Source organism: Ambystoma mexicanum, chromosome 2q (genome assembly GCF_040938575.1).
Source record: "Ambystoma mexicanum isolate Mex_15411 chromosome 2q, UKY_AmexF1_1, whole genome shotgun sequence".
In the NCBI taxonomy this organism is placed as follows: Eukaryota; Metazoa; Chordata; class Amphibia; order Caudata; family Ambystomatidae; genus Ambystoma; species Ambystoma mexicanum.
Genome location: NC_090924.1, coordinates 887,593,379 through 887,620,646, shown reverse-complemented (window position 1 = coordinate 887,620,646; position 27,268 = coordinate 887,593,379). Strand labels below are relative to the sequence as shown.

Sequence of the window (27,268 nt, the reverse complement as noted above, 5' to 3'; positions counted from 1 at the left end):
CCGCTCTCGTTAGCGGTGGCCGCTATCCCTTACCGCCATACTCGGAATGAGGCCCATTTACTTCTACACCCTTGAGTGATTGTAATCTGGTCTCAATTATCTACACAATTTTATTTTACTGTGTTCTAATTTTTATTGTACAGCGCTTTGGCTTAAGGTGCTTTATACAAGACCAATGCAGCACAAAAAATACCTTTGCATCTATCAGCTTTAGCTTTTCTCCCTTAATTTATATCAGATGTGGACCCCAAATTCAGCTTCAGATCACTGCATTGCCAACAGTGCAGTTCATGTACAGTACTTGATAGCCCATAGTGTTTCATATCCAATTACAGCACACAATCGTGTTTAGTCTATTGTGTAGTGCATAGTCAGAAACTTGAAACAGGAAACTTCATCAATGGGGTGTGTGAGAAACCAGAGGGTGTCTCATCCGCTAGTCCCCAGTGATCTCTCTCTCAGGTGGCCAAGTCCCGGCCATCGCCTTTGGATCCAGACCCTGGGGGTGATCAAATGCGGGAGGATCACCTGGGTTAGGGGTCTTCGGGGAGTGGACCCCAAAGGGATCTCCGGCAATTGCGCCGGCACAGAAATCAATGTCTTTGCAAATATTGGTGCATTTGTATGGTGGAGAGGAAGGAAGGCAGCGGAAATGCAAGCCGCGTTGTGGCCCTCCTCTCCCCCATAACAATGATTGACAATGAGGCGTGGTGTGAATGAAAAGCATAAAAGCCTTACTCAAAGAACAAGCAAATTAAGAAGACTCCCCAAACTGATTATGTAGACAGTGGGGCTCCGACCCTGAAAGGATGATGCTTTCAATGGGTCATCTTCAGTATGCCTCAGAATCTGAACGTGTTTTGTTCATCTCGTTTACGGGGTAAAATGAAACAATGGAACTTTTCTTTTAATATATATTTCATTTATAAAGCGCACAGACACCCCGGAGGCATCAAGGCGCTGTTACAGACACCAGTTACTTGCAGAGAAATACACAAACAGTGAACCTGCAGCTTTAGCATGTCCGACTTTAGGATGGAAGAGGCGATGAGCATATGCTGTCCTGGTTGATCTGGACAAGTGAACTTTGGAGATTTTCTGAAAGAGTTAGGTAGGATAATACACAAGGTTTTGAAAATTATACGTTCACAGATAGGCAGCTTGTGTACTGTTCTCCTGGCTGCAGGGATGTGTTCTTTTTTGGGAATGTTAAGTGCTGCTCGAAGAGCATTATTTTGTATGACTTGCAACATCAGAAGGTTTTTGGACGAGGTGCCAGCAAAAAGATCATCACACGGGGCAAGCACAGTTGGTAAATATGTGCGCGACTCACCGTGTGCCTGGGAAAAGAGCGTGAAAAATACAAAGAAGAAAAAAGAAGAAGTGAACGCTGTTTGAGGAAACAGGTCCAAGAGAAAATCAGAAAAAACTGACAGACGTAACAGGGAGTACGAACTAGAAACGCTGTGAAGTAAATCGCGTGTGAACCGACAAGAAGTACAGTATTCACCCACTCGCAATCCAAGAAAAACACGTACAAGGAAATGATTTCCTACACGTACCTTTTAAACCGGACCAAACGTCCAACGTCACTTCCCGTATACGCACTGAGGCCTTATCCTCCAATTACACGAGATGACACTGGGACGTGCAGTTCTCGGACGTGTAACATGCACCCGGGTTCAGGGAAACGCCCGCGCGTGTCACGTCACAGACGCGCCTCCAATGAAATTGCGCACCCAGGCCAATCGCGTGTAAAACTTCACGCACACCCCTGAAATACACGCACACACTCCCCCAGGCCCTATCGCATGTGAAACTTCTCGCGCATCCCTGAAATACACGTACCCAGGCCAATCGCATGTAAAACTTCTTGCGCACCCCTGAAATACACGTACCCGCTCCCCCAGCCCGATCGCGTGTGAAAACACCTGCGCACCCCTGAAATACACATCCCCCCCTCCACCAGGCCCGATCGCATGTGAAAACACCTGCGCACCCCTGAAATACACGCACCCAGGCCAATCACGTGTAAAACTTCTTGCGCACCCCTGAAATACACGCACACGCTCCCCCAGGCCCGATCGCGTGTGAAACTTCTCACGCACCCCTGAAATACACGTACCCAGCCCATTCACATGTGAAACTTCTTGCGCACCCCTGAGATACACGGACCCAGGCCAATCGCATGTAAAACTTCTTGCGCACCCCTGAAATACACGTACCCGCTCCCCTAGGTCCGATCGCGTGAGAAAACACCTGCGCACCCCTGAAATACATGTACCCAGGCCAATCACGTGTAAAACTTCTCGCGCACCCCTGAAATACACGTACCCGCTCCCCCAGGCCCGATCACGTGTGGAAACACCCGCACACCCCTGGAATACACGTACCCAGGCCAATCACGTGTAAAACTTCCCGCGCACCCCTGAAATACACGTACCCGCTGCCTTAGGCCCTATCGCGTTGAAAACACCCACGCACCCCTGAAATACACGTACCCGCTCCCCCAGGCCCGATCGCGTGTGAAAACACCCACGCACCCCTGAAATACACGCACCCAGGCCAAACGCGTGTAAAACTTCTCGCGCACCCCTGAAATACACGCACACACTCCCCCAGGCCCGATCGCATGTGAAACTTCTCGCGCACCCCTGAAATACACGTACCCAGCCCATTCGCGTGTGAAACTTCTTGCGCACCCCTGAGATACACGCACCCAGGCCAATCGCATGTAAAACTTCTGGCGCACCCCTAAAATACACGTATCCGCTCCCCCAGGCCCGATCACGTGTGGAAACACCCGCGCACCCCTGAAATACACGTACACAGGCCAATCGCTTGTAGAACTTCTCGCACACCCCTGAAATACACGTACCCGCTCCCCCAGGCCCAATCGCGTGTAATACTTCCCGCGCATGCCAGGAATACACGCACACGCTATTTTTGACACAGCGGGTGTCCGTGTTTGTCGCGTACCCCTTTGCACGTTATTTGTCCTAGAGGGCCACAGTATGGGACATTCATCATGGCTGTATATACGTGCTTTTTGTTAGCGCACATTTTGGCGCACATTTTTTTCCTGCGCAGGGACGCTACCGCCTGCTTTCGTGTGGCAGACGTGTATGGCCCTGTGCGCATCTTTGCCCATGCACTGGTTTGCCCTATTCGATTCCATGAATACATGTTGTAGGCGAGCGTGTGGGCGTTCCGCGCACTTGCCTCCTGTACTTCCCCGTGACACCCACATTTTCACGAGTTGTTCCCCATTCTGCGTGTAACGCTCTGTGTTTCGCCTACTTTTGTTATGTGTGCTGCGCTATGTGTGATTTCGCTGTGGCCTTAGCGCATTCCGTTAGATGACCTGTGCGCCGGCGTGCGCCGCGCACTTTTTCAGCGCACATCCCACATTTTACTCGCGCACGGACTTCCATGAATCGATGTGCGCTGGTTTCCCTGTGATAATCGCACTTGCACTGCGATTTTTCAGGTGACACTGCGAATCGCACGTTTTCGCACGCGTGCGCCGATTTTTTCAGCGCACATTAATTCCATGAATCGGCCTGAAAATGTACTAATACATAAGAAATGTAACCCATATATACAACACACTAACCATTTATTCAAATGCACTATTTTCTAAAATGGAATATACCACAAGAAAATAAATTGGCTTCCAACATGATTACCTCACAAACACGACAGAACTGAGAACAAGAGCAGACCCACTGAGTACATAGGACATATCTTACCTGAAATAGTAAGTGTACTTAATTTTATTCATATATTTATAAACTTTCTGTATTAGATAAAAAAATATATTGGGCCTCATTACGAGGTATGCCGGTAGCCATGCGAGTTCGGATGGCCCGGTAATTCCTCACTCGAGGACACGGACACGGTTCATCCCCATTCCCATTTCAGCCCCCATAGGGCTGAATGGGAATGGGAGAGGGAGTAAACAACGGGCCATTATGAGATGGCCCGTTGTTTGCTCCCTCTTCCTCTCGCGGGACCCGGTATGCACGCTTGGTTTTCCCAGGCGTGCTTAACGTGTCCCGCGAGGGGACCTCGTCATGTGGCGGAACGGGTTGAACGGTGCCGCAGCCTTTTACGGCGCTGTTTAACCCGTTCCGCCAGGGTCGTAATGAGGCCCATTATCTTTTTTTTTTCTCTCACAGAAATGTCTAGTACTCTGGAATGGCTAGAGGAGCATTTCCCACATGAAGAAATGTCACAAGATAGTGAAACTAATAGTAAACACTTTATAATATGAACCATTTAATTATTATTATTTTGTATACATTTAACATACATATATATTTTTTTTTGTACAGAGCATACCAAAATAGAAAATACTTCAGAAAAACCTGTTATGGATAACACTTTTCACAGTATAGAAGAAAAAATTGATTTATTGTTGACAAATTTTAATAATTTGAAAACTTTTGTGGAAGTTCATTTTAAACCAAAAACCTCGTACCATTGCGCCACATGTACTTGTCCCTCCTCACCATATCCCAGTCAATTATCCCCAAACCCTCTCCATAAACCACAACGTTTTGATGAGACTTCCATCCCTTCTTCACCTAATAACAATCATGTTGAAACCCCTAATTGTCCTGTTTTTGTTTCTGTTTCTGCCTCACCTTCTCTGTCATAATTTTATTAATATATGTTAAATAAAGTTTACTTTTTATATTGTGTTGTAAATAGTTTCATTTTTTTTTGTTAAAAACAATGTAGGTGTCTGCGGACAGTGCAGGTGTTCTGAAATGTTCGTAAATAAACGAAAATGCAGGTGTCCTGAAGAACACTATTGTCAGGAATTGGAAGCTGTGGAAGCGCTGGAAGCTTTGACCACGCTCCAGTCCTCACCCAAGATGGCCGTCGGGCCGCGCTGGAAGCTTTGATCACGCTCCAGTCCTCGCCCAAGATGGCCGCCGGCCCTTTATAGGCAGGCTCCTCCCACAAACCGACGCGTTGTATCTGTTTACCAACGCTCGGTTCGTGTGGAGATACTCTCGTGTAATTCATCCGTTCCGGCTGCCTGCTTTCGCCCATTCTTGTGCCTCTCTGCCCTTCTTGTGATTATCCTTCACTTCGCCTACGTTCGCTTTCTACCTTCCTGAATTCAACACTCTGCCCGCGGTACGTGACTTGCCTTGTGCCGTGCCGGGCTTACTTTCTCACTACCTCCTCTTTCGGTTGGGGTTTCCTTCGGGCACTACTGGTCTATTCATTTTTCCTTTCATTTTCAGGAACCGGGGGTATTTTTGCAACCGGCGCCGTCACTCTGTTTTAACGAGCGGAGCCTTGCTCGTGCTACGACCTTAAGGAGCCTTTTTCTTACTGGTGAGTGGTTTCTTTCGCGATACTTCTTCTTCTTCTCTTCCTGCAGTCCGCCGCCGTGGTCTGTTCTGTACTTTCATTCTAAGCTTCTTACCTTATACTTACCTTTCTTTTCGGTACTGTTTAGTCTTTACTGTCTGGCTCCAGAATCCATCTCCTGTTCTATGTTCCGCCTCTCCTGTATACACTGAGCAGTAGTATCATATCTATCAGCGGTGGAGTTTATTCCAAGTCTAACGGACTTCCTTGCCTGCTACGAACGGAACTACCATCACTGGAAGAGAGGAGATCTAATCGCCGCCCAAACAGAACCCCATTGGAACAGGGTTTTTTGTGCCTTAGTGCTTTTTCCCTGAATCTAGGACTGGCCCCCTGGGGATCCCCGCGGTCAGGGAATATCTCTGCCAAGGTGGCCTCCTGAGGGGACAGACCCTATCTGTACGATAAAAAGGCTCGAACACCAAAAGACAAAACTCCCACAAGGAAGAGGGATCAGAAGAGATCAGAGGCCACTCCGGAAGACACAGGTGAGCAGTTGGGGGAGGAAGCCTCGGTACCTGACAGATCGGTATTTGACAACTATACCTGTTCGTACTGTTCGCTAGCAAGATGAAACTATTCTAAGAACACACGCGGTGTCCTGAAATGTTCGTAAAAAAAACAATTTAAAGTGTCCTAAAGAACACTATATCTGTCCGTAGTGTTCGCTATCAAGTTTAAACTCTTCTAAGAACACAATTGGTGTCCTGAAATGTTCATACGTAAATGAAAATGGAGGTGTCCTGAAGAACACTATACCTGTTCGTAGTGTTCGCTAGCAGGTTCAAACTGTTCTAAGAACACACGTGGTGTCCTGAATTGTTCGTAATTAAACGAAAATGGAGGTGTCTTAAAGAACACTATACCTGTCCGTACTGTTCACTAGCAAGTTGAAAATGTTCTAAGAACACAATTGGTGTCCTGAAATGTTCGTACATAAATGAAATTGAACGTGTCCTGAAGAACACTATATCTGTCCTTACTGTTTGCTAGCAAGTTTAAACTGTTCTAAGAACACACGCAGTGTCCTGAAATGTTCGTTTCACGTGTGACACAATTTTCATTAGTTCAGGACCCGAACGGTGTCCGTAGAACATCAACGCGCATGCGCTAGCCAATCTCTGTGCATTTGGTGTCCTGCGGACATGCGCTTCCTTCACGGACTTGTTCGTGAACGGATCATATGACCGCGCCCACACTGATCGCGTGTTCTGAATGCGGACACTGTTCGGGTCCCCGAACAAATTAAAAGTACATTTTGAATTAATCCATAATATTTTTCAATAAAATCACACCATGGCACAAGTCCCAGATAGTAATCCTGAGTTTCTACATACCTTTTGAAACTTTTCAAACTTTTTTTTGTGTTCGATCTGTCCGCGGACAGCGTGCATGTCCGCGGACCGCGCACAAGCACCCCTATAAAAGACCACGCCCTAGAGCTTATTCTCATTGTGTTTCTGGCTATTCTTCAAAACACAGCGATTTTTGCTGCCACCTGCAGATTACACCATCATCGAGATGGCATCCCTGGCTGCTGAACTGCCACCTGGTGCTGCACCTGCTTCAGCACCGCCCCCACCCCCTCCACCACCACCACATCCCCAAGGGCCTGGAGAGGGGAACAGGAGTGAGGATGCAGAGGAGGAAGAAGAGGATGATGAGAATGAGGTAGAGGAAAACCCTACTACCCACACTAGGCGTGAGTCTTGGGTGTGGCGGTTATTTACCATTCATGGGAATGTTCCTAAGGCTCGTGCGAACCGTGTTACCTGCAATGAGTGCAAAATGATACTCAGTCGCGGGAAGCACGGTAAGTACAGCTTTGGGACCACTACTATGAAGCGACACCTGAGGTCATTTCACTCTGGGGCTATTTGCAGGGTTGTACCTTGCGAAGAACGTAGCAGGTTGATTTCCTCTACTTCATCCTCTGTTTCTGATCCTGTCACCACAAGGACCACCTCTGTGGGACAGCGTCTTCCTCAAGCTGCCTCATAGGCTATACAGAATGCTGATAACCCTTACCTTTTGAGGGTCACAGTTGTATGTGTGTACTGTGACACAGTACTCTGCACGGGGGAGCGACTTCGTAGTACTTTTGAGACTATCGTCTCAGAGCACGAGAAGATCTGCTCACTACCCAAATAAAAGCCACTCTACATCTTCCTCTCTCAGCTCACCCTTTCTTTTCCCTGTGGTTGGTGTCCCCCCTTTACCTTCCTTTCCCCTCCTCTCCTAGTGTGTTGTGTATAAAAACAAAACAAAAAAAATACAAAATATCAAAAATCAAAATCAAAAAAAAAATAAGGCTCTTTTCAGAGCCGCCTTTCACAGTTAAAAAATAGAAGTGAAAATAAATGAAGCAGGGCCCTTTGTATTTTTTAGAAGTCCGCGGACAGTTCGCGAACATTTAAAAAATTGGATAGATAATCTGCCACTCAAGAATTGCGCCACACTTGTTAGTTCAATATTTTCAAAAGAACATTTCTTTTTATTCCTTATTTGCCCTTTGAATTCTTGTTGACACGTGTTTCGGCTACTCAAGAGCCTTTCTCAAAACAGAACAGGGCTTTATTAGGTACATATCTTATTCTATTAACACAATTATTATATAATGTTCAAAAACATTTTTGTATTCAAAAAGGTTTGGGTAAGGAAAAGAAGGTAACGAAGAAAAAGAAAGAAATAGGAAGAAGGGGGGTTATGCAATATTTAATCACATATATTTTGGAAAATAAATAAAAGTAATAGATAATTCACAAATGCAATACATCGCAATACAAATAATTACATCAAAATGTGCATCAAATTCATAATAAATACAAAACAATATAAGTGATAAGAGAACAATAAAAGATAAAAAATAATAATAGTGGATAATAAGTAAAATAACAAACAGAGAAACAGAAAAAATATATTGTTTAAAATAATTCCTCATACATAAATCCACATTTTATATTTAAGGTTTCAATATTAAACACAAATTCTCATTTGTATTATTTCTATAATGATTCTATCATGTATTACAGACTACAGTATTGTTCCCTCTAATGGGTTGCAGTAAATCTACATTCGACACACAATAATAAATTCATGTTTGAGCGTAATACATAGAACAGTAGAAGTCTCTTACCCGTTAATTCCATAAGTCCCGGGTAAATCCCTATAGTGAAAATAATGCAGAAAGAAATATTTCCAATCCAATTGTTGTTCACATACAGGAATTGAATCTATTAATTCTCCAAAGGTTTTGGTTAAACTCAACCTTTCGTATGGCCATAAATTCTAACCTTCCACTTAAAAGTCCATCACATCTACCTCGCCACTCCACACCTTAATTTATCAACAATTTCGGTTTGTCTTATTAAGTTCACAGTCTCCCCGTTAGCAAAAAGACCCCGGTCTGAATCAACTCCCATATGGGCATTTGGATCGCCCGACTGCGGGCGTGCAAAAACGTCTCTTTTCCCTTTTCCGTTCGGGGACCCACCCCTGATGGCTTACCTGCAGCTTTGTAACAATCCGTCTCCTCGCGTCGGCCTCGAACAGAAATGAGCCGCCGCGGGGATCCACCATGTAATGTATAGCATCACCAAAGTTACACGAATCCTCCTTCTTCTCTTTCTAGCATCGTTTTACAGAGCGGCCATATTGGAAGGGTTAAGAATGCACATATCATCCATTCACTTAATCATTGTTTGTATCATGATGATGTGTCAAATTCCCCATCTCCCATTCACATATTGGAATAAATGAATATATTTCTGAACGGACATCTACCCTATATTATAGGCCAATTTAGAAATATATATTTAATACAAATTTTTGTTAGCCCCTAGAAATTAAATTCTTGTTATTATCCAAATTGTGTTCCAACTCAGTTTGTGTCGAATGTGATTAGCCATTAACCACCCTTACATAACATTATTTCTCAATTAATCTTGATACAAATAAATGTTATTGAAAGGATTCGGCATTACAAACTACCTTTGCATATCAAATTGTTTATCATTTTTGTACATTTTACATATAAAATCAAGGTTTCAAACCATAAAGAATAGCATCCATTTCAATATCCATTTGCTTCCTTCCACCAGAAATAAAGTACCATGCCCTAACAGTGTCCTTTCATTTCATGACATGTATGAACATTATCAAATCAGAGAAAATGTCCCATCTCGTTATCATGATTGAGACCAAACTCAATCGATCTAAATTTGCATATCAATCTGGCTTCCATCTGTCTTAATTTCTCCTCTATATTTCCACCTCTTTTCCCCATTCGTATCTTCTGCAGTCCAATAAACCTCAGAGTTTTTTTGTTTTCCATTTGATGTTGGAGCTGCCAATGTTGTGCCAGCGGTAATGTTGCATCCTGGCTTCCAATGGATGAGAAATGTTCTCTTATACGAAACCTCGTTTCCCTAATCGTGCTTCCAATATAGATCATCTTGCATGGACATATTATTGCATATATTGTATATTTTGAACGACAATTTATATTTTCTTTGATTTTCATTTTCGTCCCTCTTGAGTCCACAAATTCCATCGTCATGTCATGTGCAAAATCACACATAGTGCAGGTGCCACATTTTCGGAACCCTGACGTCTTTGGGTCCAACCATGTTCTGCTAGGTTCAGGTTTTACATCTGGTAGAAGAGAAGGGCTCAAGGTCATTTTCAAAGTTTTAGCCTTACGATATGTTATTTTTGGTCTTTCTCCAATATACTCCGTTAGGTGAGAATCAAGTTGTAAAAGATGCCAATTTTTGTTTAACGTTTTCTTGAGTACTCCAATATTGGAGCTATATGTTGTAATGAAATTAATCATCCTGTGCTCAGTATTTGTCCTTCTTTCTTTAGGCATCAGAGTCTGCTCCCAGGTTACTTTAGCTACCTTTTGTTGTGCTGCTTCAATGCATTTCTTTGAGTAGCCTCTCTGTTCAAAACGATCCTGCAGTAGCTCACATTCTGACTTGAAATCAATAGTGTTTGTACAGTTTCTCCGTGCTCTAATAAATTCCCCTTTCGGGACATTCCATTTTATCGGTTTGTGGTGGCAACTACCGGCATGGAGGGTTGAATTCACCTCCGTTTCCTTGCGAAAAGTTCGTGTTACCAATCTATTGTTCTGTACAAAGATGGTCAAATCAAGAAAATTTATGGAACTCTTGTCATCCTTGCCTACAAATTCAATGCCCAGATCATTATCATTTAATTTGATTTTAAATTCATTCAAATCTGAACTTGTTCCATCCCAGATTATGAGGACATCATCAATAAACCGTACCCATAGAATCATGTGTTGTTTGAATACCTCCTCCGTGTATACTGATTTCTCCTCAAACATACCCATAAAAAGGTTAGCCAATGCTGGTGCATACTTAGTGCCCATAGCAATCCCTTTCTTCTGCTGATAGTATTTGTTATCAAACAAGAAAATATTGTTCTCTAATGTTACTGCCAACATCTCCTTCAACATTTGTATGTATTGGTAGTGCGATGCCGAGTCCTGTCTAAATTCAAAATCAATGGTTTGTATAGCCGCTGGATGTTCAATGATAGTATATAGTGCGCGGACATCCCAGGTTGCAAGTCGATATGATGGTTTCCAATTTATTCTACTGATTGCCTTGATAGTGTCTGTAGTATCTTTAATAAACGCCTTTAGTTTTGGTACACGTGGTCTTAATATGTTATCAATATACTCAGAAATTCTCTCCGTTAGCCATCCAATACCACTAAGTATTGGTCTACCTTCAGGAATCTTGTCAAACAATTTATGTATTTTAGGTAAAAAATACATGGTTGGGATCACTGGAGTTTTATTTGATAATACCGATTTTTCATCATCCGTGATCAGACCTTTCCTATGCCATTCATGTATCTGTTCCTCCACTCGAGTTATAATGTCCACTATGGGATTGCCTGGTAGTTTCAGGTAACAATTTGGTATTGTTAAGTGATTCTGAGCCATAATGATGTAATCCTCTCTATTCATCAGTACAATATTCCCGCCTTTATCGGCCTCCTTTATAACAATTTTATTGTCATTCTCCAAATTCCTCAATGCTTGCCTTTCCCCCTTTGTTAGGTTCTGTTTGTCCACTTTCATTCTGATTTCATCATACATTTTATATATATCACGTGATGTTGCTTTGTAGAATACTTCAGTCATATTTTCATTTGAGAGTTGCGGTGAAAATTTAGATTTAGGTTTAAGTTCCTTCTCTATAAGACAACTCGGTCTGATTTTCAAGTCATAAAGAGTATTGTGAATTTCACTGTCTTCTCCATCTCCCAATGTTTTTAGAATATGAATGTTCTCAATATCCTCCATGGTAAGGTCCGATTTTATCAGTTCTTGCTCGGTCCGTATAGAGCCACTCTTGTGAGCAGTTGCAAAAAATTTTTTTAATCTAAGTTTTCTTACAAATTTAAATAGATCTATCTGAGTATTGATAAGATCCAAATTGGAAACCATCATATCGACTTGCAACCTGGGATGTCCGCGCACTATATACTATCATTGAACATCCAGCGGCTATACAAACCATAGATTTTGAATTTAGACAGGACTCGGCATCGCACTACCAATACATACAAATGTTGAAGGAGATGTTGGCAGTAACATTAGAGAACAATATTTTCTTGTTTGATAACAAATACTATCAGCAGAAGAAAGGGATTGCTATGGGCACTAAGTATGCACCAGCATTGGCTAACCTTTTTATGGGTATGTTTGAGGAGAAATCAGTATACACGGAGGAGGTATTCAAACAACACATGATTCTATGGGTACGGTTTATTGATGATGTCCTCATAATCTGGGATGGAACAAGTTCAGATTTGAATGAATTTAAAATCAAATTAAATGATAATGATCTGGGCATTGAATTTGTAGGCAAGGATGACAAGTGTTCCATAAATTTTCTTGATTTGACCATCTTTGTACAGAACAATAGATTGGTAACACGAACTTTTCGCAAGGAAACGGAGGTGAATTCAACCCTCCATGCCGGTAGTTGCCACCACAAACCGATAAAATGGAATGTCCCGAAAGGGGAATTTATTAGAGCACGGAGAAACTGTACAAACACTATTGATTTCAAGTCAGAATGTGAGCTACTGCAGGATCGTTTTGAACAGAGAGGCTACTCAAAGAAATGCATTGAAGCAGCACAACAAAAGGTAGCTAAAGTAACCTGGGAGCAGACTCTGATGCCTAAAGAAAGAAGGACAAATACTGAGCACAGGATGATTAATTTCATTACAACATATAGCTCCAATATTGGAGTACTCAAGAAAACGTTAAACAAAAATTGGCATCTTTTACAACTTGATTCTCACCTAACGGAGTATATTGGAGAAAGACCAAAAATAACATATCGTAAGGCTAAAACTTTGAAAATGACCTTGAGCCCTTCTCTTCTACCAGATGTAAAACCTGAACCTAGCAGAACATGGTTGGATCCAAAGACGTCAGGGTTCCGAAAATGTGGCACCTGCACTATGTGTGATTTTGCACATGACATGACGATGGAATTTGTGGACTCAAGAGGGACGAAAATGAAAATCAAAGAAAATATAAATTGTCGTTCAAAATATACAATATATGCAATAATATGTCCATGCAAGATGATCTATATTGGAAGCACGATTAGGGAAACGAGGTTTCGTATAAGAGAACATTTCTCATCCATTGGAAGCCAGGATGCAACATTACCGCTGGCACAACATTGGCAGCTCCAACATCAAATGGAAAACAAAAAAACTCTGAGGTTTATTGGACTGCAGAAGATACGAATGGGGAAAAGAGGTGGAAATATAGAGGAGAAATTAAGACAGATGGAAGCCAGATTGATATGCAAATTTAGATCGATTGAGTTTGGTCTCAATCATGATAACGAGATGGGACATTTTCTCTGATTTGATAATGTTCATACATGTCATGAAATGAAAGGACACTGTTAGGGCATGGTACTTTATTTCTGGTGGAAGGAAGCAAATGGATATTGAAATGGATGCTATTCTTTATGGTTTGAAACCTTGATTTTATATGTAAAATGTACAAAAATGATAAACAATTTGATATGCAAAGGTAGTTTGTAATGCCGAATCCTTTCAATAACATTTATTTGTATCAAGATTAATTGAGAAATAATGTTATGTAAGGGTGGTTAATGGCTAATCACATTCGACACAAACTGAGTTGGAACACCATTTGGATAATAACAAGAATTTAATTTCTAGGGGCTAACAAAAATTTGTATTAAATATATATTTTTAAATTGGCCTATAATATAGGGTAGATGTCCGTTCAGAAATATATTCATTTATTCCAATATGTGAATGGGAGATGGGGAATTTGACACATCATCATGATACAAACAATGATTAAGTGAATGGATGATATGTGCATTCTTAACCCTTCCAATATGGCCGCTCTGTAAAACGATGCTAGAAAGAGAAGAAGGAGGATTCGTGTAACTTTGGTGATGCTATACATTACATGGTGGATCCCCGCGGCGGCTCATTTCTGTTCGAGGCCGACGCGAGGAGACGGATTGTTACAAAGCTGCAGGTAAGCCATCAGGGGTGGGTCCCCGAACGGAAAAGGGAAAAGAGACGTTTTTGCACGCCCGCAGTCGGGCGATCCAAATGCCCATATGGGAGTTGATTCAGACCGGGGTCTTTTTGCTAACGGGGAGACTGTGAACTTAATAAGACAAACCGAAATTGTTGATAAATTAAGGTGTGGAGTGGCGAGGTAGATGTGATGGACTTTTAAGTGGAAGGTTAGAATTTATGGCCATACGAAAGGTTGAGTTTAACCAAAACCTTTGGAGAATTAATAGATTCAATTCCTGTATGTGAACAACAATTGGATTGGAAATATTTCTTTCTGCATTATTTTCACTATAGGGATTTACCCGGGACTTATGGAATTAACGGGTAAGAGACTTCTACTGTTCTATGTATTACGCTCAAACATGAATTTATTATTGTGTGTCGAATGTAGATTTACTGCAACCCATTAGAGGGAACAATACTGTAGTCTGTAATACATGATAGAATCATTATAGAAATAATACAAATGAGAATTTGTGTTTAATATTGAAACCTTAAATATAAAATGTGGATTTATGTATGAGGAATTATTTTAAACAATATATTTTTTCTGTTTCTCTGTTTGTTATTTTACTTATTATCCACTATTATTATTTTTTATCTTTTATTGTTCTCTTATCACTTATATTGTTTTGTATTTATTATGAATTTGATGCACATTTTGATGTAATTATTTGTATTGCGATGTATTGCATTTGTGAATTATCTATTACTTTTATTTATTTTCCAAAATATATGTGATTAAATATTGCATAACCCCCCTTCTTCCTATTTCTTTCTTTTTCTTCGTTACCTTCTTTTCCTTACCCAAACCTTTTTGAATACAAAAATGTTTTTGAACATTATATAATAATTGTGTTAATAGAATAAGATATGTACCTAATAAAGCCCTGTTCTGTTTTGAGAAAGGCTCTTGAGTAGCCGAAACACGTGTCAACAAGAATTCAAAGGGCAAATAAGGAATAAAAAGAAATGTTCTTTTGAAAATATTGAACTAACAAGTGTGGCGCAATTCTTGAGTGGCAGATTATCTATTCATATTAGTAACCAAGGAGGTAGGGGATTGGTTCCTCCAACGAATGCCACATAGGATGCGACACGGCTGAGAGGCCAAATCAAACCCATCTTGGTCGCCAACAGAAGAAGTTGTACCGACACATATCCCAAAACACTAATCTATTTAAAAAATTGGGTTGCTACCCTATCACAAACATTGCAATTTTCTCTGGGAGGAAGTGGTGGCTCTGAAAAGAGCCTTTGGGAGGTGTTTGTAAGTCAAAAATTATAAATGCTTAACACCTACTTCAAAATGGATGTTGTAATTCCAAAAAAGGTCGCAATGCATTTTGTACATTTCTCAGAAAAGTCTGATTGCCACCATAAGTAAGATGGACTCCATCTTTGCGAAAAATGTTTGTACTACGAAACAGAATATTTTCATTGTGAAAAGAAGACATGCCAAAATCTTTTAGAAAGGCACAAACCGCTTTATTAACATTGCGCCTTGCTTTTTCCATTTGTGGACCAAATGAAGAAGAACAAAGCCACATTTGTCTCTGCGCAATCCGTGAAAATATCACTTGAGAATTAGGAAACATGTCCATAACCTTCCCAAGTCCTTCTTTCATAGCAAATTGCAAAACAATTCCAGTCACATGTCCTAAACTGTTCCCTCCACAATGAATTACAATTATGTCTGGATGTTGCTCTGTCTCCAAAGTAGCACAGAGAGGTAGCAAGTCCAACCACTTCATTCCACGTACTCCATGCCAGTGTACTTCCACATGTGCAAATCCAACATCTACAGCTACTCCACAGCTTTCTACATGCACCTTCAACCAATATATCCATGAATCTCCCAAAATCCATACAATTTTTTTCCTAAAATACGCATATATCGCTATCTGTTGTTCTCTGAGCAAAAACAGTATATGAGAAACTCTCTTCTGGCACAACACACCCACTAAACTTTCCTGACCAATCCCTTTTAGTACTCATTCTCATTTGCATGACTTCTGAACCCAAAACTCGCCGGATTTAACTCCCGATGTCCGCGAACTACCGCCATGTCCGCGAACATATCGTAACATGAACAGCCCTTCTACCATTTCCACTTCACTCTCTCTGCCATTCCCTCATTGGATGTAGCTAAGAAATCACATGACCATGCACCAATCACATTCAAGACCTCTACATCTAACTGTATCATCATAGATCAGCACTGCAAATGTACTATGAATCTCTCTGAGTACAAGTGTCATATCATTGGCAAGCACCAGAAATACTGTACAAGTCTCCAAGATTTCTACTTGCAGCTCCATGCAAATCCATATGCATGAACACAAACTTCAGGTATGCATATTTTCTGTACAGTAGAAGAACACATTTTCAAACAGACTTTTAGCTTGTGTAATCTGTAAAATGAATTTACTGTATTTTTTTTCAATTTCCTAAAATCAACTATAACTTATAAACCTTTATACTATTTACTTTTTTTATACACACACTCAAATCATGTTAAACTAACATTTTTTAAATGAAATATATAGACTACATATAGTCAAACAAAATTGCATGCAAGCACAATCTATGTTTAAATCTTTAAAAAAATACTTATACAATTTCTTATTTTTTTGTTTTTATTTATTTATGTATTTACTTAATTACTTTAATTTAGACATGACATTGAGGCGCTATTACCTAGAACAGCTTAGTTACAGAAATAGTGGTATTCACTGGTATATTATAAATTTCACAAGACATAGTAAAGATATTTTTTTTGCTACTGTTAGTCATTCAATACAATTTGTTCATTAAGAACATATCATATGTACTGAACTGATGCAATGTATCTTATGTAAATAAATTAGTTTAATGGTTTTAAAGAAGGCACTGAGGATTTCAATTAAAAAAATCAATATCTAAATTAAAAACAGCGCTATATACAAACAAAGTTACTAATTTGAAGCTTTTACAATTGCAGTGAAGACCATTCTCCTGAAAAGAAGCAGCCGAATTTGAAGAACAAAGAAGAACTAAGAAGTTACTTGTTAATTGAAGAAAAAAAGTAAATAGAATATCACCATAATATTTGTATTATTACTCTAACATACTATAACGTTAATACAAGCTATTTCTGTGCCTAAAAATAGAGATTGTGTACCATTTTGTCCAAAAATCTCCATGTCTTAAACAGCGATTTACAGACAGAATGGCCCACAAATTCCTATTTTTGGACACACAAATTACCCAACTGAACCGCTACAATTTTCATATTATAGAACAAACAACTGTTTTAATTGTATACATTAGATTTACTATTTGTACTTTTCCACACCACTAGCTTACTTTTTTTTGTCATCTGAACCCCAGTTTAGTAGCACATGAATTCAAGAATACCTATCCCTACTAGTTGTAGTTCCCAATGCACAATCACACACCATTACATACATCTTTATCATCTTACTCAAACACTCATGCACACAGCGCACCTACATTACAGAACACCCCAACCCATATCTTCTTTATTTTTTTCAACAGACCCTAAAGAATCCCTACCAAAAGTCAAGTCAGTAGAAAGCAACGCAAAAGTAGAGCAAATGAAAATAAAAGTGTCCAACATAAACATCCATCTCTAGCAGAATTTGTAAAAAAAAGTTGAAACAAAAAAGCTAATACAGTCATTTAGTGAAAAACAAGAAGTTTCAAGTACAAAAACTTTGCCTCCTCTATCAAAATGTAAAACAAACCAAAAAACAATTAACAGAAAATCAGCTATCACTACAGATAAAACTACTTCTTCAAATTTTAATATAGTGCAAAGTAAGCATACTAAGAAAAGTATTTTAGCCAAAATGTACTGTCACAAAGTCCTTCAAAATCTTATAAAAACAGGAGAGAAATCAGGTTCAATGCTTAAAACCTATCGTAGGAAATTAATCTTAGAAGCGTTGATGGACAGTACAATTCTTCTCAAAACAAAGTTATTTATTTTACTGTTAAACAAAATGAAACCACTAACAAAACTAATAACTAAATTACAAAAAAGACTTCTCAATAAGCGAAATGTCAACAGAAAGAACTTCTTAAGTATCTGCGGAGGTGAATGGAATCACACTACGAGCACAGAACCATATTTTAATGAAGAAGCGTACAAACAAAAGCAAACAAATACAATTGCCATACATAGCAGTGGTCGAGCTTATGAAAAAGTGAATAATACCATAATGGAACAAGAAGTACTCCTTACAAAAATATGCCCTGAAAACTTAGAATTATCCCTCCATTCAACTGAATCAGAACGTCTAGTGTACAAATGGCCATGCACATCAATGTGTAACATTCCCAAACAATGTTTCAAATCTTTACGCCAATTCCTCAATAAATATGTAAAAAGCAAAGACAAAATCAAAATTAAATTGCTGCAAAATATGGATACCTGTCCAGTGCGCAAGTACATAGGACTACAAGGACATTCATTGGCCTGCATTACAGGACCTACTTGTAAAACCACTTTCCATGATATCAAAAGGATATCAACACATCATTCAACTATAAGAAATCTAGTCTATAAACTGGACTATGCTAAAAGTCCTGCTTTAGCACTAGCAAAGTTACATAACATCCTTTTACATGGTACAGCAAAAGACCTACTTGAAGAAATTCACTATATCCGGAAAAAATATTTTGGAAGTGAAAGCCATTTACAGAATGAAATAGCCCTAAACCAATTAAGCAACAATTCTACATATGGCAACCTTTTTCTAAACACATACAAAAAAGAAATACTAAAATTTAAAAGTACATCAGCTGAAGTACCAAACCATGTATGTGTATGTTGCCGTAGAACTTTTTATAAAAGTAACACAAAAACTGTAGACCTATCATACAAAATAGAAGACAATGAAGATTCTAAATGGTTTGAATTAGCTCTCTACCTTGTAGCAGAAAACAAATACAAAATAACTGAGCCCTTAATACTTTGCAGTTACTGCACTAAAAAACTTGACAACAACCAAACTCCTTCACGTGCTATCACAAATAATTTGGAATTATACCCAGTACCAAAACCCCTGAAACAACTTAATTTATATGAGAGGATCATAATTCAAACAGTACACCCATTTCAAGCAATAATATGCCTTCAACCAAAAACAGCAAAATTACCTCCCTCTAAATTGGTAAAAGGCATTCGTGGAAAAGTAGTTTATTATCCATTAGATCTAAAAGAAAATGTGCATACTCTAGGAGTGCAACGTCCAATGCAGCAATCTTTAATTATCTTAGTCAATGGAGTACCTACAAAAGACAAAAAAATATGGCAACAGCTGGTAGATTTTTATAAAGTTAAACACGCCTTCCAGTATCTTAAAGAGAATAATGAATATTACAAAGAAATTACTATTGAAGAAAACTTGAAAGATACAACTGAAATAATTCAAGAAACACAAGAAGCTGGTCAATTTGAGCTACTAGATCTTGCTGCAATATCAAATACTTTAGACCATTATACAATTCATCCTTTGCACTGTAATGACACCGTAGAAGATGTACTGGAAACTTACCAAATGCGTCAAACAAAAGCATCGCCAGTCAGCATATGGGAAGAAAGCATAGAAGCACGTGCTTTTCCTCTACTGTTTCCTACTGGCAAAGGAGGAAGGTATGATGATAGACCTATTCAAATATCTGCTTCAGAATACCGCTCATTACGGATGTATTCTGAAGATCCCAGATTTAGACAAAATGTGGAATACATATTCCACCTACTCTTTGAAAGTGAACTAGCAACTTTATGTTACGGAGTTGCACACATATTAAAATCAGGATCACACTTTCAAAATATGACAGCTACACAATTATTAGAAAAAGTGGAACAAAAGGATGAGGTCTTACAATCAAATATTACAAATCTATTAGCAAATATGCGTGGTACTAAAGAGTACTGGTTTCAACGTCATGGAGATGTAAGTTGTATGATCAGAAACCTTGGCCCACCCACTTGGTTTGTTACATTAAGTTGTGCAGAATATGCATGGGAAGATTTACGTGATTTCCTACACATATCAAATAAAAAAAAAACAAACATAGATATACTAACACCTGGAGAACTTTGTTCTTTGGATCCTGTTAATGTTTCAAGATATTTTCACCATCGCTTCATTGCTATGCTACATTTTATTTGTAATAAAACTGTTCCTCCCCTTGGAGAAGTGCAACACTTCTTTTGGAGAAAAGAATACCAAGCCAGAGGAGCACCACATATCCACATGCTTTTATGGATTAAAGATGCTCCTAAATTTGGTCAAGACAGTGATGCCACTGTTTTACAGTTTATTGAAAAATATGTCACTTGTGAAATTCCATCAGAAGCCACAAATAGTGATCTTCATGCACAAATTTTACAATTTCAAAGACACAAATGTGGAAAATATTGTCGTCGCAAATACAAAAACAAAGGGAAATACTACACCAAATGCCGATTTGGTTTCCCTAGACCAGTTACAAATACAGGTCAAGTGAACAACCTCATGTCTTCATTTAGACATAGTGTTAAAGGTAAGTCACCTAAAAATACATATTACATAAAAAGAAAAGAAGAAGAAAAATATATCAATGATTATAATGCAATCATTGCCCACTTATGGAATGCAAACATAGATGTGCAGTACATTGCAGACAATTCTACTGCAGTTGCACGATATGTCACAGCATACTTAACTAAAGCAGAAAAGACAGAGCTCCAAGACCTCTGGAATGACCTGTCATCAGATAAAACAGTGTCTCAGAAATTATACAGCTTGGGCATAAAAATGCTCACCCATAGAGAATGTGGATCATATGAAGCAGCTGATCGTTTAACTGGTACTGCATTGTATGGTAAATCTGAAAATATAGTATGGCTAAGTCTTGGTCCAGCTAAATCTAGAAAAAGAGTTCTAAAATCATATGAAGATATAGAAACAATAGCCAAACATGATCCCAACAGCCAAGACATTTTAAAAAACAATTTAATGGACACATACTACCCAAACAGAAGTAATACTTTGGAAAACATGTGTCTATACCACATAGCCCAAAACTACACATACAAAAATAATATGAAACCTGATGAATAAAAAGGTAAATATAGAGTGACAAACTGTGAAGGCAGCTTAGTTAAACTCACTAAACCAAATTTAATTAATCATATCAAATTGTCATTAAAGACTCCTCAACATAAAGAAGTATATTACATGTCCCTGCTACAACTCTTCAAACCAGAAAAGAAGAACAATTACTAGATAACTATGACTCATATGAGGATGCTTTCAAAGAATGTTCCTGCCATAATTATAAACCTATACTACTGTACGTCAGTGGTGAAGCTGGTTCTGGCAAAACATTCCTAATCAAAATCATTAGTAAATTCCTTCAACAATTGACAAACAACAAACTGTCAGCTGTTGTCACTGTCCCCACAGGTTTAGCTGCCATCAACATAGGTGGTGTTACATTACACTGATTACTACTATTACCAGTAGAACACCAGAACAAAATAGTCTATTACAAACTTTCTGCAGTAGCTGCAATGGAATTATGCAGAGTATTGAAACAAATGAAAATGCTACTAATAGATGAATTGAGCATGGTCTCCAACCTGATGTTAGCTTTGATTCACCTCAGATTACAAGAAGTACTCAAAACAGACTATGAAGAGCTCTTTGCAGGAAAACACATTATTGTTTTTGGAGATCTTCTTCAATTAACACCAGTAAAAGGTGAGTCTATTTTTAAAACATTAGGACACAAACTCTGCCGTAAAACTGTTGGCAGCATTGGAAATGTCAACCTTTGGCAACATTTCCAATACAGAGAATTAACAGAAAACATGCGGCAATCTGCAGATCTCACTTATGCCAACATTTTAAAAAGTATCAGAGTTGGTATACTTTCTAAAGAAGCAGAAGCAATATTGAAAACCCGGCACATTAATGCACTTTATGGCGATAATGCATGTACTACAGATGTTATGGAACAATTAGCCCACAAAAATGTCAATTGTATGGCCTTAATGCCAACTTTTGCAAGCTGTTTCAAATTCAATGAAATCATGCTAAGTAAAGAAATGCAACCAATCATGGAAATTAGCGCCACAGACAAACTAGATGTACATGGTATGACACTGCCCATGTGTGACCAAGCCACAACAAGACTAAAAAGTTTAGAAAAATCAATCTCAAAAACAGCAGGCTTAGAAAAGATATTAAAATTATCCTTAAATTGCAGAGTAATGCTTAAACGTAACCTTGACGTGGACCAAGGACTAGTTAATGGAGCACTGGGTACAGTTGTTGGCTTTCAAACATACCCACGCGACAACAAAATTCAGTTTGTCAATATACTCTTTGACAAACTTTCAGAAGTAAAAAGGATAGGACGCTCAACAGCTAGATTCCTTCTCTTCAAAGATATGTATGTACGTAGAGAACAATTTTCTAACTCTTGCATACGCAGTCACGATTCATAAATCACAAGGTCTTACCCTAGACAAAGCAGTGATAGATATTGGTAACACAGTCTTTAAAGAAGGCATGAGCTATGTAGCACTATCACGCTTACGTACACTTGACAGTCTATTTCTAATCAACTTTGATGCAAGTAAAATAAACGCTGATATTCCTTGCATTTTAGAATACAATAGACTTTGCTCACTATACACCCCCACCTAAACACATATTCTGTTCCACAAAAAGTAAAACGTTATAAAAGAAAAATAAATCAAACAGAAATGCAACAGGATGTCACTGCAAATCCTCCAAAGAGAGTAAAAGAAACTAATACTTCATCAAGTACCACAAGCAAAAAAGAATCAATTAGGGAAAGTAAACCAGGTACTTCTTTAAAGAAGGAAGACAAACTCCAAAAAAAGCAGTTAGATACAGAACTACCTGGACCGTTTAAATTCTCAAACATAGTTGGTGTAAGTTGCTACGCAAATGTAGCAATGAATATTCTATTTCAATTGCCACCAATTGGTGACATTTACTTACACAGTACAGACCAGTTGTGTTTGCAAATGTTAGTCCTTCATAGAAGCGCAACAAACAATCCTGACAACACGTATAGTGTTTATGGAACAAGACAACAATTGGACTACTGTGCTGGAATGGTGAAATTCACTATAAACTCACAGGAAGATCCACAAGAATTTCTAATGTACTTACTACAAGTACTGGAAAACAAAAACATACCTATAAATGAAATCTTTCAGATTTCATACATGTGGAAACATACATGCACTCTCTGCAACAATGTGACACAGGAAGAAATCCCCAATGAACGCTTCATATATATATATATATAAATACCAAATTGTGAATCCATTCCATTTCAGCAATTTGTACAAAATGCAAACCATGGTAGATTATGCTCTACCTGCAATTCAGATTATCGCTCCACGTTAGTAATACAAACACATAGTAAATACATAATACTAATGCTTCTACGTTACAATGCAGATGGTACCAAAAACAACTGCAAGCTGACTGGATTCACACATGGTCAAATATCACTTGGTAAGAAAACCTTCACAACAATAGGTATAATCTACCACGGAGGAGCCACAACCAATTCAGGGCACTACACTGCATATATAAAAAAGAAATGTGGATGGTTTGAATGTAATGATAGTACCATTACTCTAAAGCAGAGATTACCAGGAAATCTTACAAACGCTTATTTGATGTTCTTAAAACCAAAATTTGATAACTAAACTGTATTTAAACCCTAAGTAAACTTGTGTTAAAAAATATAAACTGTTAAAATACTCCAAAAGCTATCTAACTGCTCAAAGATTCTACAACAACTAATCAGATAAATGAATACCACTAAATTAGACCAAAATATACACAGTTAGAATACACCAATTGGTATCTAACTGTGCCAAAATTTAACAATATCCAAATAGATAAATCTATACCACTAACATATATCAAAAAAATAGACAGTTAGAATATGCCAATTGGTATCTAATTGCTCCAAAATTTTATAATATCAAAACAAATAAATAATATGTTACTGCTCCAAAAAAATGCAACAAGCCAAAGTATAAAGCATTAGCCAGAAACAAGTGAACACTGAAAACAAACAAACAAATAAACTGTAGCATAACAGAAAAAGTTTTTTTTTAATCCAACATGGATTTTTTTTTCTTGCACAGACCCAATGATTTTAGCAACAAATACAGAAACTGAGCAAATTTCACAGTACTCTGATTTGTAATCTACTAAATATGAGGGTCCAAAAAAAAAAAGTATGTTGATTATACAATGTAATAGTTCTTTACAAAATACTAATACTAACATGCTATTTTCTTTTATCACAGAAATTAACAAGAAATACATGTACTCCGGTTACTAGACCAAACAGTAAGTATACAATAATAAGGAGAACCATAGCAGCATATCACATCCATAGTATCTAATACCTTTGTTCCTTATACATTTGTTTTTCACCCAAAGTTATAAGCAAATATGAATGTGATATGCTGCGGTGGTTGTTGCCAGGGCATAGAGTCTTGGGTGCATGGCCAAAAAGTTGCTAATCCCATAGGAAGAGCACTTTTTGGGCGGCTTATAACCTCGCTCCCCCTGGACGAATCCTCACCAAACATTGCAAAAAAAGTATATGGCCCACTGTGAATTCTTTTGCAATGTTTAGTGAGGTTTGGTGCAGGGGGCAAAGTTATAAGGGGGGTCCCAAACTGTATTTTTGGCGGCACTATCTACTGGGTGCCAGACATACCATCACGGTCATCACTGATCACTGCAACTTACAATACCTAAAGACAGCCAAAGCCCAATCTTCGCGCCAACTCCGTTGGGCATTGTTCTTCGCCGAGTTTGATTTTGTAATAACCTATTGACCAGGTTGTAAGAATGGTAAAGCAGACGCCTTGTCCCGGATTGGAATGGGAGAAGCAGAAATAACTTTAGAACCCGTACCCATAATTCCGGAACAGAGAATCCTTGGCCTGACATCCATACAGACACTGGAGGACATTCAAAACAAGATCCATCAACTCTTTGATTCCGTTGCCCTACAGGACTGGGCAAAGAAAGGTCCAGAGTACTCTGTCATCGATGATTTACCTTATTACCAAGATCGGCTATTTTTACCGCAAAAGGAACTACAGGAACTTGTTATTTCCCATTACCATGACACCTTAATAGAAGGGCATCCTGGTATTGCAAAAACCGAAGCTAAAATTAGGAAGCAATTTTCGTGGCCCACCTGGCGAAAGGATGTCAAGTCATTTGTCATGTCTTGTGGCATTTGCGCACAAAATAAAGGGCAAAAGAAAAAACCTGCTGGATTATTGCAACCATTAGACATACCACCTACCCCTTGGCATACCTTGTCATTAGACTTCATCACGGATTTACCCCCGTACCAAGGTTACAATACCATTCTAGTTATTGTAGATCTTTTTTCTAAAATGGCCCACTTCATTCCTTTAAAAGGGATACCTTCAGCTTCAATCCTGGACAAGGAATTCCTTGAAAATGTTGTCCGCCTGCCTGGCTTTCCTTCAGTGTTAATTTCAGATCGGGGCAGTCAATTCATTTCACATTTTTGGAGGAAATGCTGCCAACTGGCACAAATTGATGTTAGGCTTTCGACCAGTCACCACCCTCAGACCGACGGTCAAACGGAGAGGACCAACCTGTCATGATGCCTACCTCCAAGGAGCCAGGTCCGACCCAGCAACCCCAGAGGCAGGCATCATTTCCCCCAGGGGAGTGCCAGCGGGCCCAAGCTGGGGCCCTTTGGACGCAGTCCTGGCGCCTTAGGCACCAGGCTCATGTTGGACCCCTGTCCTGGCGCCTTAGGCGCCAGGCTCATAAAGCTAGACATGTGTTCAAGTGTTTTAATGTGCACTTACCTGATGCAGACCATGCTGCCACATCCAGGCCCTCTTGAGGCCTGAATGGAACTACTTTACCTGTGGGATTACTTTCCGCCCGGGTGTGGTCGGGGAAGGATACATACCTGATCGGAGGAAGGATACACACTTGGAACTTCTTCCAAAGCTATTTAAACCACCCCCGATCAGCAACTCACGCTTCGCGTTGTTCTGCTCCTCGCAGCTGGACGCTCACCGTGTCAGCTCCTGCATCTGGACCTCAGCCACGCCTGTCAGTATCCTGGGTCACCTGCAAAGGGAGACAAAAGACCTTACCTGCTAAATCAGCACCACAGAGGCATCACACCGACGATCCTGAAAAGGAAGACATCATTTTAAAAGCATTTCGCTACGTTCGCTGCAGCGCTGCATTTCACTCACCTTTCCTGGACGCCACCATCTTCAGCAGCGATCATCCGGATCCACAGCCACTTCCCAGAACCTAGAGAGAAAGACAAGAACAAGGTGAGAGAAGGAAGGGAATAGGAAAAGCTCAGTTTCCTTCAAGTCTTACCTGTTGGGTCATTCCCATTTCATTTCGGGTCTTGCCGCTTCCAGGCATCCGGACCCCAGCCCCTATGGGGAAAAAAGACAAAGACATTGAATGAACGAATGCAAAGACATTACCCGAGCGCTCATCCAGAACTTACCTGTCATTTACTGGAACTGCACGTATCACATCGGGTCGGCGCCATATCTCCGGCATTCCGAACCCCGGCCCCTAAGGGGAAAAAGATAATGAACATTATTATTAAGCTTGGACTTTTGAACTTGCAACAGAACTTTTACAGAGCCTTACCTGAATAGTCAAGCTTACCTGAACTCCCATAATCCTCAATCCAGTGAAGTAACTGGGTTTCAACGCGCCCCTGCATCAGAAGCAGGATGGAGAGCTCATCCTTCCTGACCCTAAGGTGAGACTTCACGGGGAATCGTGGAAGGGTATCGTGGAGGGTTGGAAAGGAGTGGGAGGGTTGGAAGAGAGTGGGAGGCTTGAGCATAACTCAGTCAGTAGGTAATACTCCCTTTTCACGCACAGGGGAATATTCCTGCGAGCCGGAGAAGCCAGAGTAGAGGGGCCCTTCCTGTCCATCTTCAGAGTCCTGCGCTTCACCATTGAAGAAGCATCAGCACTCGAAGCTAGACCTGCGCCTCCGTGGGAATCAGGTGAGCGTTACAGAACGCGAAGCCTACCCACAATTTCCCACCCGGGCGCTATGGAGACTTCCGAGACTGACCAGCTGGCCCAGCTTTTGGGGGAATTACGGGCGGAGGTGCACTCAGCCCGCCATGAGA

The 27,268-nt window shown here is 39.7% G+C and overlaps 1 protein-coding gene across 1 annotated transcript in view; it reads left to right on the top strand.

Annotated features, from left to right (window-relative positions):
- The window catches only part of GPR158 (G protein-coupled receptor 158), a 1,740,927-nt gene that overhangs the window by 1,248,113 nt on the left and 465,546 nt on the right, over positions 1-27,268 (top strand). The gene's annotated exons all lie outside the window — the stretch shown is intronic.